General features: G+C 44.3%; 1 protein-coding gene across 1 annotated transcript in view; it reads left to right on the top strand.

Annotated features, from left to right (window-relative positions):
• ptprt (protein tyrosine phosphatase receptor type T) overlaps positions 1 to 13,150 on the top strand; it is a 199,781-nt gene that overhangs the window by 40,588 nt on the left and 146,043 nt on the right. The window lies entirely within an intron of this gene.

Genomic DNA, 13,150 nt, shown 5'->3' with positions numbered 1-13,150 from the left:
TGAGAAAGAAGATTTGCAGCTGGGCGAAGGGAGAATCCTGCCTGTGGCGAGAGTCCGTGAGAGGCTGATCATGGCCACTGAAGGCTATAGCTGTCTGAAGGGAACCTGAGAGAGAAGTTTCTCTGTTAATCTCCCTGGCTGCACATAATGGAGCTAACAGGGCATGGTCACTATTAACCTGAAATAAAGCTGGAGATTTTTTCATGAATTTAAGTCTTAGATTCTTGAGAAGTTCCTTTTCTTTTCTCAGTGTATCCGGTATGAATTAGTGGCCACGTATAACCCTTCGTCTTTGTGGCTCAGCCCGCTGCATGAGTGAGATAAGAGAGAGATATCTCTATAACCCACCCCCTGTCCCACACAATACCTGTCTAACCCGCTGGAAGTGTGCTGGACTAAATATTTTATATAACTCAATATAGAGAGCCGGGGTCATTAATAAGAAAGGGCTCATGCCAGCTCTGTAATGAAATTTCCACAAGACGGGTCTCTCTGCTTTCATACTTACTGTAGGGTTTAAGCAAATGTCACAGCTCCTGTAAAACACTTTGCCTGATAAAACACATCAGAAATGACCTTGAAGGAAAACCTGCCAAATAAAGAAGGTGAATTTTCATTGCTGAATGTACATTCAGGATGGATTACATCCAATTATACGCCATGAACTAGAAAGCTAGTCTCCAAACGGCAGGGTGAAGGCTTGAGGTTAACAGGCCCTTTGAAGCAGCCGGGAATACAATAAGCCTTCTGTTCGGGAGTGTGTTGCCAGGCAGAGATGGGGACTTGCACTCCAGGTGTGACTCCACTGCTGCACAATGGAGGTGAGCTGTTCCTGAAAGAGGGAGGAATGAGCCCGCAGTGGGAAAGCAGGTTGCTGCTCAGGTGCATCAGCAGAAGATGCAGACAGACAAAGATCAAGACCTGCCATTAGCTCTTTGCTTCAGCCTGAGCACGATCAGGCCTGAAGAATGCTGCACGAAACGCAGACTAGGGTGTCTGTACCTCCCAGCACAACCGTCTCCTAGATGCTCACCTGCATGGCTGCTACAAACCCAGGGGATGCACCTGCAAAACCACCAATAAGCAGAAATAAACTGATGGATAGCATGAACTTGTAGAACAATCAGAAATAATGTGTTGAGAGAGTAATTTAACATGCATTAACCCCAACAGGAAGAGCACAGGAATGATTACAATGCAGGATGAATCAAAGGGACTGAAAGAACAATTCCTAGTACCTGAAGCAAAAGCAAAATCTAAATCACAGACTAAATCACTGCACAAACTACACAAATTATAACGTAAAAGACTTTGCGTTTCTTCTGCACATTCAAAAAAAATCTTTGGAACTCAAGTCTGTCTCAGACTTGTTACTCCCGGGATTTCTTTGCATGGAGAGTTCCCATTCCTGCCCCTGCAGGGCGAACACTCCCCACAAGAGTCCGATGTATGAGCTTAGACCTCAGCCCAAGACTTCCATAGCAGTATGATCATAAACTGGGATACAGAGCCACCTTGCTGTTTGTCTCCAATCTGTTATATTATTCTGCTGATTTACAAAAAAAGGAAAGAAAGAACCATCTGCTCTCCTTTTCAGATTCACCTTAATGCTTGTGTCCCCTGGAGCTTCTGCCCAGTTAGAAAGAGATATACGTCCTTGCAAAGCCTCCTGAGACCCTGACAACACTGCAGCTGTTACTGAGGAGAACTTCTCCAGCAAGCAGCGCTATTGAGGGCTTCAAACTCTATACCAGCAATCTTAGGACTCAAGTGATTGTATTGGAGTCGTGAAAAGAAAGAATGGCACTTGTTTATGTAGTTCGAATTGTAGAATTGTTGACTTCCCACATGGTCTTCTGCATCTCACTGGCCCTTGACAGAGTGCTGTGAAGCTCAGAGTTTTGGCACTCTTACTGCTTGTTTGGCCAAGTAAAAATGCTCTGGAATAGCAGTTTTTTTTCATAGCAGCACAAAACAAGGTTTGAATTTGCTGGATCCGGATGTAATAAACTCTTCAGCCAGTGAGGATAAGAGCATTTATTATAGGCTCTCGGTCTTGTGAAATCTCTTCCTAAAGTGAAAACAGCTTTATAACAGAGATGACACTCTAAATATGAAATCAGATTTTCTAAAATAGGAAACAGACTGATTCATTTTTGGGTGACAAGACTGAGCATGGTTTTACTTGATAGATGTGGAGGGTAGGAGCCCCCCCTTGTGTCTGATTAGCTTTGGAGATTTTGTAAATCATTTTTAAGATCTAAAGTGTTTCGGCACTGAGTAATACCAGCTGACTGGTACTATCTTAACCACTGTGCCCGGGGCTGGAGATTTCAGTATGTCGTTAATCTGCTGGACAGCTTGTTCCTTTCAGTGTTTCTGTGGTGGTGGGAGTGTGGAACAAGCTATCAAGCCATGCTGTTGAAGCCGATCCCTTGGCTCCTTTCAAAAAGAATGATGAGATCTGTTTGTAACTAATGCATTTCTGCACCTGTGCCAAACAGAAGGACAAGAGTGAATCTATTGCAGCATCGAACTGCATGATGAGAAGGGTGAGGTGGTCTCTGGCACTTCTGAACACTGCCATTCATGGCAAACCAGGGCGGTGTGTCTGCAAGTGTCCCCAGTCTGTCTAAAGCAGCAGCATCCTGAACAGCTGACAGGAGCTGTTAATAAGGTCCACTTAAGCCTGTGACGAGCAGATTTAGGTTATGGCCACTTTAGGGATCCCAGATCTACACTATGTGGCTGTATGCTGGCCTTCAACGGCCAGCACAACATTTAGAATTCCTCGTTGTTTGCAATCATGAGAATGGATAATTCAGCCACTTGCTGTCTAGCCTCAAAGCAGGAAAATATAATTGAAGCTTGTAGAGAGATTGGTATGAGTATTAAGAGTAAACGATTACAGGGTAGACTATAATTAGCTGTGCAAAGTTTAACCGCTGTGAAGAATAAAAAGCAATTTTAAGTGAATGCTTTCCTTTTATAGACAGGTGCTCCCAACACAAACACACACATGCAAACTGACAACGCTGTTCAGTAATTCTTTTCTGCCTGCAGGGATACGGCTCTTTTTATTTCATCTTTTTTCTTACTTTATTTCCAGAAGGTTTCAGGCTGCAGTCTGAACCAATTTAAGACAATTTGTAGAGGAAATTAATTTTGCGACAGTGGATTGAATGCATTGAGTCAACTGAATGACTTTAAGTATATTTAATAAAAATTAATGTTTTTCAGAGGTATGGCATTCAGTGTACTGGGGAGGAGTGTGGGCAGTTTGTCACTTGGTTAAGGATGATTTTTTTTCTCTTGAGAAGAAGGGATTAATAAGGACTTCAGAAGCATCTGTCCAAGATGCACACCACAGCTGGGCACAGCTGGCTCTGGCTGCATCTGGCAGGTTCTCTTCTTGCTGAACAAGAGTGAGGGGACGAGCACCAGTTTGCCATTTTCAATATGCCTTCCAGGTCACAGAAGCACCCCAGCCTCTGTGCTTAAAGTGTAGTTACTTGCAGTTAAACAAATTAGGCAGCTGAGCGGGGATTTATCACTGTGCTCATTGAAAGCAAAAATCTCCTGAGGTGCTGCTTCCTACACCATAGCTATTGACGTAGGATACGTGAGCACAAATCAGTGCTTCCTCACCACTGGGGCTTCCAGAAACTGGCTTCATTTGCAGCCAGACACTGACTGGATATCTCTGGAAATGTGCTTTTCTTAATGGGGTGGCCACAGGCAGAGGCTGTAAATTTGTAATCTCCGTCTGCTAATGGAGGCTTTGCATTGTGCAGTCGGACAGTTAAACTACGGCAATCCATTATATAGTCCATTGGCTGCACAAAACGGGTGTGAATGTAATTTTTTTTCTCACCACCTGATATAAACTCCAGCGTTGTTTTTCATTTGTCTATGGACCCTACATCTTTCAGATGTGACATTACAGTTTCTGCGGGCTGCAGAGTGAACTGTGCTCATCCTTTGCATGCGGTGCTCTTTCATGCCTGTCTGTCTGTTTGTGTGCCCCAGGGGCATGTTGACTAACTCATGCAAGTGATCATTGAAGAGTTCTTTTTGTCAGAGACCTCCTATCAGTTTCAAGCAGGAAACGATCCATCCTGTATTCATTTATTTGCCTTTTTTGGGTTTAAATCATCTCTGCCGAATAAGATTGACCTTTCCAACGGTCAAGCAGACACCTGATTTTTCTGCCACAGATTTTCCTAAGTCCCTGTCCAGTTCCCTTCCCAGGATGTGGACAGACACCAGAACTCAGAGTTATCACCCACTGTCTCCACAAAAGATGGAAAGAGCTTATCGAAAAATGCCAGCATGCCGAAGTTACCCGACTCTCAATAATTGAGTTTCTGAAGGATTATTATTCTCTTCCATGCATCTTAATCAGTGGCAAAATTTTTCCTCTCTGCCACAGTCTTGGCTTTCTCTCAGGGCCTTGGCTCCTCCATCAGTTTTCATTCCAGGAATAACTGTCAACTTGGAAAAGGTAGAGTGCAGGGGAGTGATGACACACCTGGCCATCAGTCTCCGGCTGCTGGGGGACTGTGGCCTGGAGTGAGTAGACACGACTTTAACCTCGAGGTGAACATCGGAGCAAAATCTGCTTTAACACACTGTCTCATTTGTTGGCTTGGCAATATCTGGACTATTAATGGTAACAGGTTGGAAAAAATTCTGATCCATCCCTTTTCTAACCGCAGGCGCAAGGCAGGGTACACCCTGGATGGGATGCCACTCTATCGCAGGGCAGACAGACAGACCAGCACAGAAATGCACACACTGACACCAGGGCCAGTTTTCCCAGAAACCAGTATGTGTTTGGACTGTGGGAGGAAACTAGAGCACCCGGAGGAAATTCCATGTGAATGTGGGGTGAACACACTGTACAAAATCGTGCAGATAGCACCCCAGTGCCCTAGTGCTGGGAAGCAGCAGTGCTAACCATTGTGCCACCATGCCATCCCCCATTTGTGGAACAAATCAAATAAATCTAAATGCCCTCTGCAAAGAGAAAGTCTGCCTGAGTCCCTCCATTGTGAATTTACACTCTGTGTCCCCAGGTGTAACAGTAATAGTCTCAGGAAATCTTATCCCCTCTGCAATCTCGCTCTCGAATAATGTAACATAGCTCTCGTGTCTCTTATCTGATATTTGTCTGTTTTTGTTATATTGTTATGTTGGTCCCTGCCGTAAATATATTTATCCCCAGGGGATAATGAAGCTTGCATTAAATTGAACTGAAACATTCTGTCTGCCGGCCTTAAAGGGTTCTCAGACGCATTCTTAAATACCTGTGCTCACTTCTCGTGATTCCTAAATGATTTAATATGATTTGATCGTTTTCAAAAGAATATGCATTCTGGAGGGCAAATTGTAATGATTTACGAATGTAAATATGCTCTTGTCTATACAGAAGCAAAAATAGGACAGTATTTTCATTTGCAAATCATTACAAATGTGGAACTTGCCAGGGGCGATGTCTTCCTCGTGTAATGCCAGGGGAGGCACATGTGCTGCCAATGTGGTGTCTGTGGACACACTGAAGACTCTGTGGAAACTCCGCTGCCAAAGGCAGCCTCTTTAAAGCTGTCAGAGGTGACCGTATTCCATATACATACAGTATGTTTAGTCTTGGGGCCTCCATTCTTAGAAGTTAAATACAGTTGCTTCCTTTACCTAATGGGGAGATGTGAATATTATCTCTGAAAGCACCTCTCCTAGATTTAAAGACTGACTTGACCTTTCATCACCTTCGGGGTCCTGGAAGACCATTTTAACCAATAATAGCCCATGAGTGCATGGATGAGTATGATATGAACTGCAGTTAGAAACAAGCTGAAGAAATATTTAAAGAAAGGAATATGGAGTAATTGTTCCCCCAGACCTTCTTCTTCTGCAGATTATAATAGGATCCAGCCTAATGGAAAATGAAACAGGACCTCAAACTGCAGCTAAAGTCCTGTAGAAAACAAAAGTAGATACATATATACATGTAAACTTCCATTTACATATATACGACGACATGTAAGATTGAAAATGAGGGGAGGTGGGGGTCTCATCCAGCTGTTTCTGAAATAAGACAGTGTATCCGCTTGAACAGCATGCTTGTTCTAGGCTCGCACAACCTTGTGGGTAATTGTGTGCCTCTCCCAGATTCACAGTCATTTCCCCATAGTAAAAAGTGAAATGAGCACCAGTCCCAGTGTACTGTAGGCTTCTTGGTCCTTTTGATTTTTCAAAAGAAAAAAAAAGAGGTGTTACTGACCTGCAGTGAGTTGCTGAGAGATCCAGTCTGACAGCGATGGGGCATGAGGACAGTGTCCCTCGCTGTTTATTGTCCAGTCTTTGAGAAAGTTGGAGAAGTATTGAGAAATGCCTGCCCTGCTGCTCTGGCAGGCCTCTGCAGAGTGACAGCTCTGGACAGCAGGTTTATTTTTCAGTCGCTCACCACCATGCCTTCTGAAACGAGCTGTTTATAGACAGCTCTTAAATTTGTGTGGAGATGTGAACCTATTTAAAATCCAATTACTCTTTGGTAGCTTTTTTGTATTAGTTTTTGTTATTAAGGCAGTGAGGAAATGTAATCATGAAGAGTCAATATTGAAACAAAATAACCGCCACCTGCATTGAATCACATCTGAGCTTTAAATCTGATGTTTAATTCAAAGCAACATAAATCACAGATGTGTGAACAGTATTAAGGTTTATTATGGTATTACAGTGGTTTTAAAGATGATTTATTGCCTCTTGGGAAACACTTCCCCGGTTTCCTGTAGTAGCTGTTCATGAAACAACATTAATTGCTACACATTTACACAAAGACTCGTGTGAAGATTGTATCGCTTCACTCCCTTCGTTGGCTTCTGTGCAACATTCGCCTCAGGGAATTAAAGGTGGACAGGTTGTTCTTTTCGGAGTGGGAAGCCATGAGAGTCACAGCTCATGTTCACACAGACACACCTGTGGTCTACATTTGTCGAACTACGGGCTGCAATCCAGCATGAGAAATAAGGTCACTCAGTAATGTATGGAGCATGGCCATATATTTTTTTGTAAACTTCTGATTTGTCAATGATGATCACTTCTTACTTTATTCAATGCTTCTTGAATTGTAAATTTATGAATTTGAGATGCATACTTCCAGTTTTCACATCTGGATCTCTGCAGGCTTTCTCAGTAGAGCTGTGAAAAACACACAGCCACAGCTGGAATTTGTAAGTGTTGTTTGATTTTGGTGATTTTTAAAGTATGGATGTTGGCAAAAACAACTTAAGAATTTTCAGATCATTCCTTTGTGTTGGTAGATGCAACAGTGCATGTTTGTACTTATAAAAATATACCAACATTTTGAATAGCCTGTTATTTTTGCTGTTAACTCACCTGGTTTTTAATTGCCAATTGTATGTTTATCACAAACACTGCAACCGCACACAGGGGATAAAGTGATCCGCCCACTTCTGAGCCACTGATCTTTCAAACACATCACATGCAACATAGCCCTGTGCAGGAGGTTCAGGGCCAGCTGAAGGAGAGGTGCTTCCCTCCCTCCTCAAAAGCACCATGAGCCCACAGAGCCAGTCATGTGCAGCTGCTTGGACTGCCCTGGGCGGCCAAGAAGTGCAACATGGTATTTCAGCAGTGCTGTATCCTTATTCTTGCAGAAGGTCATTGGAGAGAGTTTGTCTGGCTCAGCATGGAGGAGTTTAATTTCGTGGCAACCCTTGCCATCAACAACTCCTCCGTTCAAGGGAGTTGCATAATCATGTACAATCATAGTGTCTTCAGTTGCATGAATACCTGAGACATGAAACCTTTTTTGGAGTTAAGTTATCCAAATACTGGAGATCTCTTTGCCGCATGGACTGACATCATTTCCCAGGATATGCCCTCCCTGTGCCCATTGTTTTGCCAGGTTAGGCGGCATGTTGGACTGAAAAGTTGTTGAAAACGGGTGTGTGGATGGCCATGCTGTGGCTGGACTGTGCTGCTGTTCATGACTGTAACACAGGCCTAGACGTCTTCCTAGGAAAACGGTCTTTCTTTGCATGAACGAAGAAACCAGAAGTGTTTATCCACATTTCCCTGCATATGAGCATAAATGAAACTGGGACAGACACTGTGTTTGCACACACAAGCACACGCCGTGATTCAGCACAAGGACCCTGTGTGAAACCCCTTCTCTTCCGAGCCCTAGAACGCTTGAGCCGCATGCTGAGTTTGGCTCTTTGCCCGACCGAGAAGTTTACTGCAGAAAACCACAGGGGTCAGCCTGCGCCGGCTGACACAGCTTCCCATCAGCCCTCCATTATCTCGCTCCTCCACTTCGCATCGCTGTGCGGAGCTGGGCTGAGAAATCGCTCAGATATCTTCAGATCCATAGAAAACACGTCCCCCTGTGTGAGCCTGTGCAAAATGAAACTGCACTTCATCAGGACAAAGAAGACAGCGTAGAAAACCGCTGCTGTTTAATCCTCGTTCTCTTCTGCATCTGATAAGTCTTACACTTCACCTATCTTGTGCCGAGTGCAATTTATTTACACAACCTCCTTCACATGTGCTGTTTTACAGCTTTGCTCTCTTTCGTTTTTTAACTTCTTGGCACAAAGGAAATGTAGTATTTTTTCTTTTCTAGTTTTTATATTATTCCGTGATTTTTATTAAATTATTTTATATAAGAAAAAGAAATACTAAAAGAAACACTGTTGGTTACCCATGGCAGTAAGTCAGTAAGTCCAGGATGATCGTCCTGCAGGTTGATTGCAGTTGTTGAGCTTCAAAAAGGTCAAATATGAAACAGCAGATCAGCTGTGTTAATTTTTTTAATTGTCCAACAGACCCCACTCTTTTCTTTGTGATTCGGCACAGTTTGCATAAGATAATGTGCATCTTTGAGCAGCCCTTCGCCTTAATGTGCCATTACAAATTTGGCAGCATCAAGCACAATTTTAAATCACCCCAGTGTCTGTTGGGACAGCAACCACAGGAAGAAGCTGTGCACTTGAAATGACACAGGATAATTTTCCTGTAGCAGAAGCACAGAGACCCTCTGGGAATCTCTGTATCCCCTGCTGCAGCGGCCCAGAAAAAGAGCCAAGCAATCACTGATTGACATTCGGTTTTATTGGGGTGTTTGGGTTTGTTTGCTGTGGTGTTCAGTTCTATTCCATGGTGTAATACACCACAGCGCAATTGCAAAATAGCCATGAAAAAGAGTGGCAAAGCAGAGTAAATGCATGGTGCAGTATAAACATGCTAAAACCGTGCGACTGTGATTCACGGTTACTGTGATATGTTCTTAAGAGGCAGAGGTTAATGGGTATGATTAGTTTGTTCTGGGATCGTTAAGAGTACTTGCTAATGAACCCGAGACCTGAGCTGCTGCCGAGAGGTTGACGAACGCTCATCAGTGCCCTGTGCAGGATACATTCGTTAGGGCTCAGCATTTTATGCTACTGATTTTTTTCTAAGTGAGCTAAATATTGTATCAACCACAAAGTTTGCAATTCATTTGCAAGTACCTGTAATGATCAATTTCACCGATTGTACAAAATAATAATAATAATAATAATAATTCTTCAGATGAAAGGCAAAATAACAATGGAGTGTAATGAAATGAAAAATCAAAGTGACAGGTTTAGAAATGTTAAAGCAATCGCTGTATCACACAGTTCTGTGTTTACAAACAGGACTTTCCATTTGCACAGCGTTCTGCCAAATGGCGTGTCGATTTCTGTAAGCACTGCCTTCTGTTCCAGCCTGCGCATCTTCTCCCACAGAGGACATTTATTTCAAAAGAAAAAAAAACCAACGACAACTCTTCTCTCTGTGTATATACGAAAACAATACATCAGATTGATTATTCTCGGTACCCTACCCAAGGGAACGGAGCAGCAGAAAGTCTTCTGCACGATTTACAGTAGTGCTATTGAATTAATTCTCAATTAGACTTGAAAGTGTTTGCAGCTGTTAACATTCAGGGAATATTTCGCTTTAATTTCAAATGAGCTGTGTTCATTGCGAGTGCGTTACTCTGAGAGGCCTGGAGACACAGGGGTGGCGGATCAGGCAGCAGAGAGCGAGGCTGTTCCCCAGCTCGCGCCCAGGCGGCTTGAAGTCTTGCACGTTCCCAGTGGTGACAGTTCAATTATTGATGTCGCACTTATCAGATTAATGGGATGGTTTGGGGGCTTTCTGTCCCCCCGTGTTTGACAAAATGAGGGATTTAGAAAAGGTCAGTGAGTGACATCCATAGTGTTGAAAAGGCCACAGCAAGATTTTCTGTGAAGCGTGTCTCACTCGGGGACAAGCGCTCCGCAGGGGAAACATCGTGTGATATGCTAAGCAGGGTGGTGAGAAAATATTGTGATCTGTTTCCAGTAACACACGGATGGGGTTGTGCTGTAACAATGAGGGCATGGAGTGCAGGCAGGCGAATAATGCAGGGCCACTGCACATTGCAGACAGGACACATATGGGTCCTGTTGCCTAGTTAGCTTTGGCCTCCGCTCAGCGCTGCAGGGGGATCGCTCTCAGCAGCAGGGAAGCTGAACTCTTCTGGACCAGAACCAAGGGGAGCTTGTGGTCCTCGGAGGAGTTGATCGCCGGAAGCGATGCTGGCTGCTGGAAGGATTCTGTAAGAAGAGCTTAAGAACAGAAAGAGAGGCTGCAAACGCCACCTGTCCGAATGCCTGCAGCTTCTCATCCACCTCACCCTGCCCTTGCCATCGGCGGCCTGGCCCTGGAGCTGACCCAGCGCCGGCGGCGCCTCCAGGAGGGAAGGGTCAGGCCGCGGCTTCCCATTGTGACCCTTCCTGCGTCTGGAGGTCCTGGGTGAGCTACAGGGATGGACGCCCCGCCGTGCACACCCAGTCTCCAAGCAGGAGCCGATGGCACTGCAGAGGAGGAGGCGTGTGCTACGCCGTGCTCACAGCGCTTCTGCATTGGAGCCACGGCTCTTTGCAGGCTTTTATTTGTCTCTAGAATACAGCCCAGCAGTATGGCTTGTTTTTCAGCACATTACCAGGGGACTCTGAGATCACCTTGCACATATAAAACTATGGTAAATAGGTGTTTTATTGTCTCTGGAATTTGCCTCTGGGATTGAGATGGAGAAGCGAGTCCATTTTATCAGTCTCAGCAGCAACAGACCAAAACACTCTCGTCCCCTAATTGCATCTTAAAGTGATAGTCGCCATGGCTTCCTGTCTCATTCCCGCACTTGTTGAACAGTGAAAGCAGCGCGTCGCGCCAGTCAGAGAGTGACTGCCAGCTTCAGGGCTCTGCTTCTCGGCATTGATGTATTAAATATTTCCACCAGCCTGTTGAAAAATGCAGTCTCTGTACATTGTGCATTGCTCTCTTTTCATATATTTTACCGCAGACATACAGGAGGTCCTCATTAATCTAAATTTGCAGACTTTTAGGTCTTAGACCTCCAGTTTAAGTATTAGTGTAGTAACAAGATTAGAGGTCACTGATTCAGACTGTCCAGCAGGTTTCCAGGGGTCTTTAAATCACAAACAACACAAAGTCTCATCTTAACTGATTATTTTCGTAGCCTCACTAATTGTAGCTGACCCTGGCCACTTGAACATATAGGCCTTTGGCTACTGACTATCAGATGGGATATATTGGGCACTGGGCCTCCTGTCACTTGTTACCTGTCTTTGGTTCTTCTGGATCTTGCTACAGGGGATCTAAAGAGCTATAAAACACCCTTGCTGGGATTTGGCACCTGTGAATTAAGGCGTCTGGACAAATGCGTTAAGACGCCTTAAATGTACAGTATGTGTGCAGCTGTGCTATTTCAGGAGGCATGCCGTGTTTACATTAAAAACGGGAATCTGCGTATTTGACACACTCAAACAACTGAAACACGGACAGCTCCTCGAACCCGCGACACTGGGGATCCATTTACCACCAGGGGAAAAGAGGCAGCACCTGCCCAAGCCTGCGAGTGAAGTCTGACTTCCATGCACAGGTGTTTCCACAAATCTCCATTGTCGTTTCTGTTATTAGGGAACGTGGAATTTGCCTCTCTTCTGTTTTTTTTTAATAACTTGTGTAGGGAATAAAAAAGTGAGCTAAATATGACTGCTTCTGAGAAGCTCTTTATCTTCCTGCCCCGGGTGTCAGCTGTTGGTCTATCACGCAGCAGCAGGCTGGATTAAAACCAGGGAATTGGTCACACGTGCGCCTGCTTTCTCCAGAAGTCAGTGTTGCGTGTCTTCTGATAGGTTCGAGTAGCGCGCACAATAATATTGATCTGGCAGTCTCCTGGTCTCTTTTTTCCTGTGTGTGGGAAAGCTATTTCCATTCCAGACCATTATTACAGCGGGCTGCAAATCTGAATGGGGAAATTGAAATCAAGTGTGCCTATAAAACAATCAGGAAAAAATAACACTGCTCTTGGCGCTTGTGTTTAAAAGAATATATATTTGTCGGCAGTATATTGCCAGTGCCTTGGAAATGCATCACCCCTGCATTTCTGAAAAGCCAATTTCAACTCAATTTCAATAATGTGCATGCCCCTTATTGCTCAGTTTTTAGTATATAACATATCCTGCGTGTTATAGCTGTAGAGAGAGGGTTCAAAATAAATAGGTTGGCTGTGTTCTAGACTTGTTAAACCCAGGGGTTTAAAGCCTGCTGGTTGTGTGATGCTGGTTCAGCCCCACTCTTGGTTTGACTTTGGTTTAAATTTGCTCCAGAATTTGTGCAATAATGTGGACAAATTGCAGAGCCTTGTCGCCAGAGCACAGAAACAGCACGGCTGCCCTGCTAATCTTGGAATGTGAACAATTTTGTAAATCGGATTGGATTCCTTCTTTGCTGTTTAATCAGCCTGGTTTCCCCCGCTGGTAAGATTTTTGGGAGGATGGTTTGCCGCATTGCATCACTTGGTCTTGTTGCTATCCAGGGGCTTTGCTGATTAATGTCAGGGCTGTGCGAAGTCGAGTGTTTCTCATCGCATAATAAATGTAATTAGCATCTGAGATGAATGGTTCATTGTTGCACATATGATATACCGTTAAAATAGCCAAAGAGACATTCTCTGGCAGAATGAAACTGGGAGGGCACCCTGGACATGCGTACTGAAACACTGGCTGTACTGTCCGAGATTTCGCTGCTG

The sequence above is a fragment of the Atractosteus spatula genome, chromosome 19 (assembly GCF_055471065.1).
Source record: "Atractosteus spatula isolate fAtrSpa1 chromosome 19, fAtrSpa1.hap1, whole genome shotgun sequence".
NCBI classification, from domain to species: Eukaryota; Metazoa; Chordata; class Actinopteri; order Semionotiformes; family Lepisosteidae; genus Atractosteus; species Atractosteus spatula.
The sequence above is the reverse complement of the archived record's forward strand: the minus strand, read 5'-3'. Positions and strand labels throughout refer to the sequence as shown.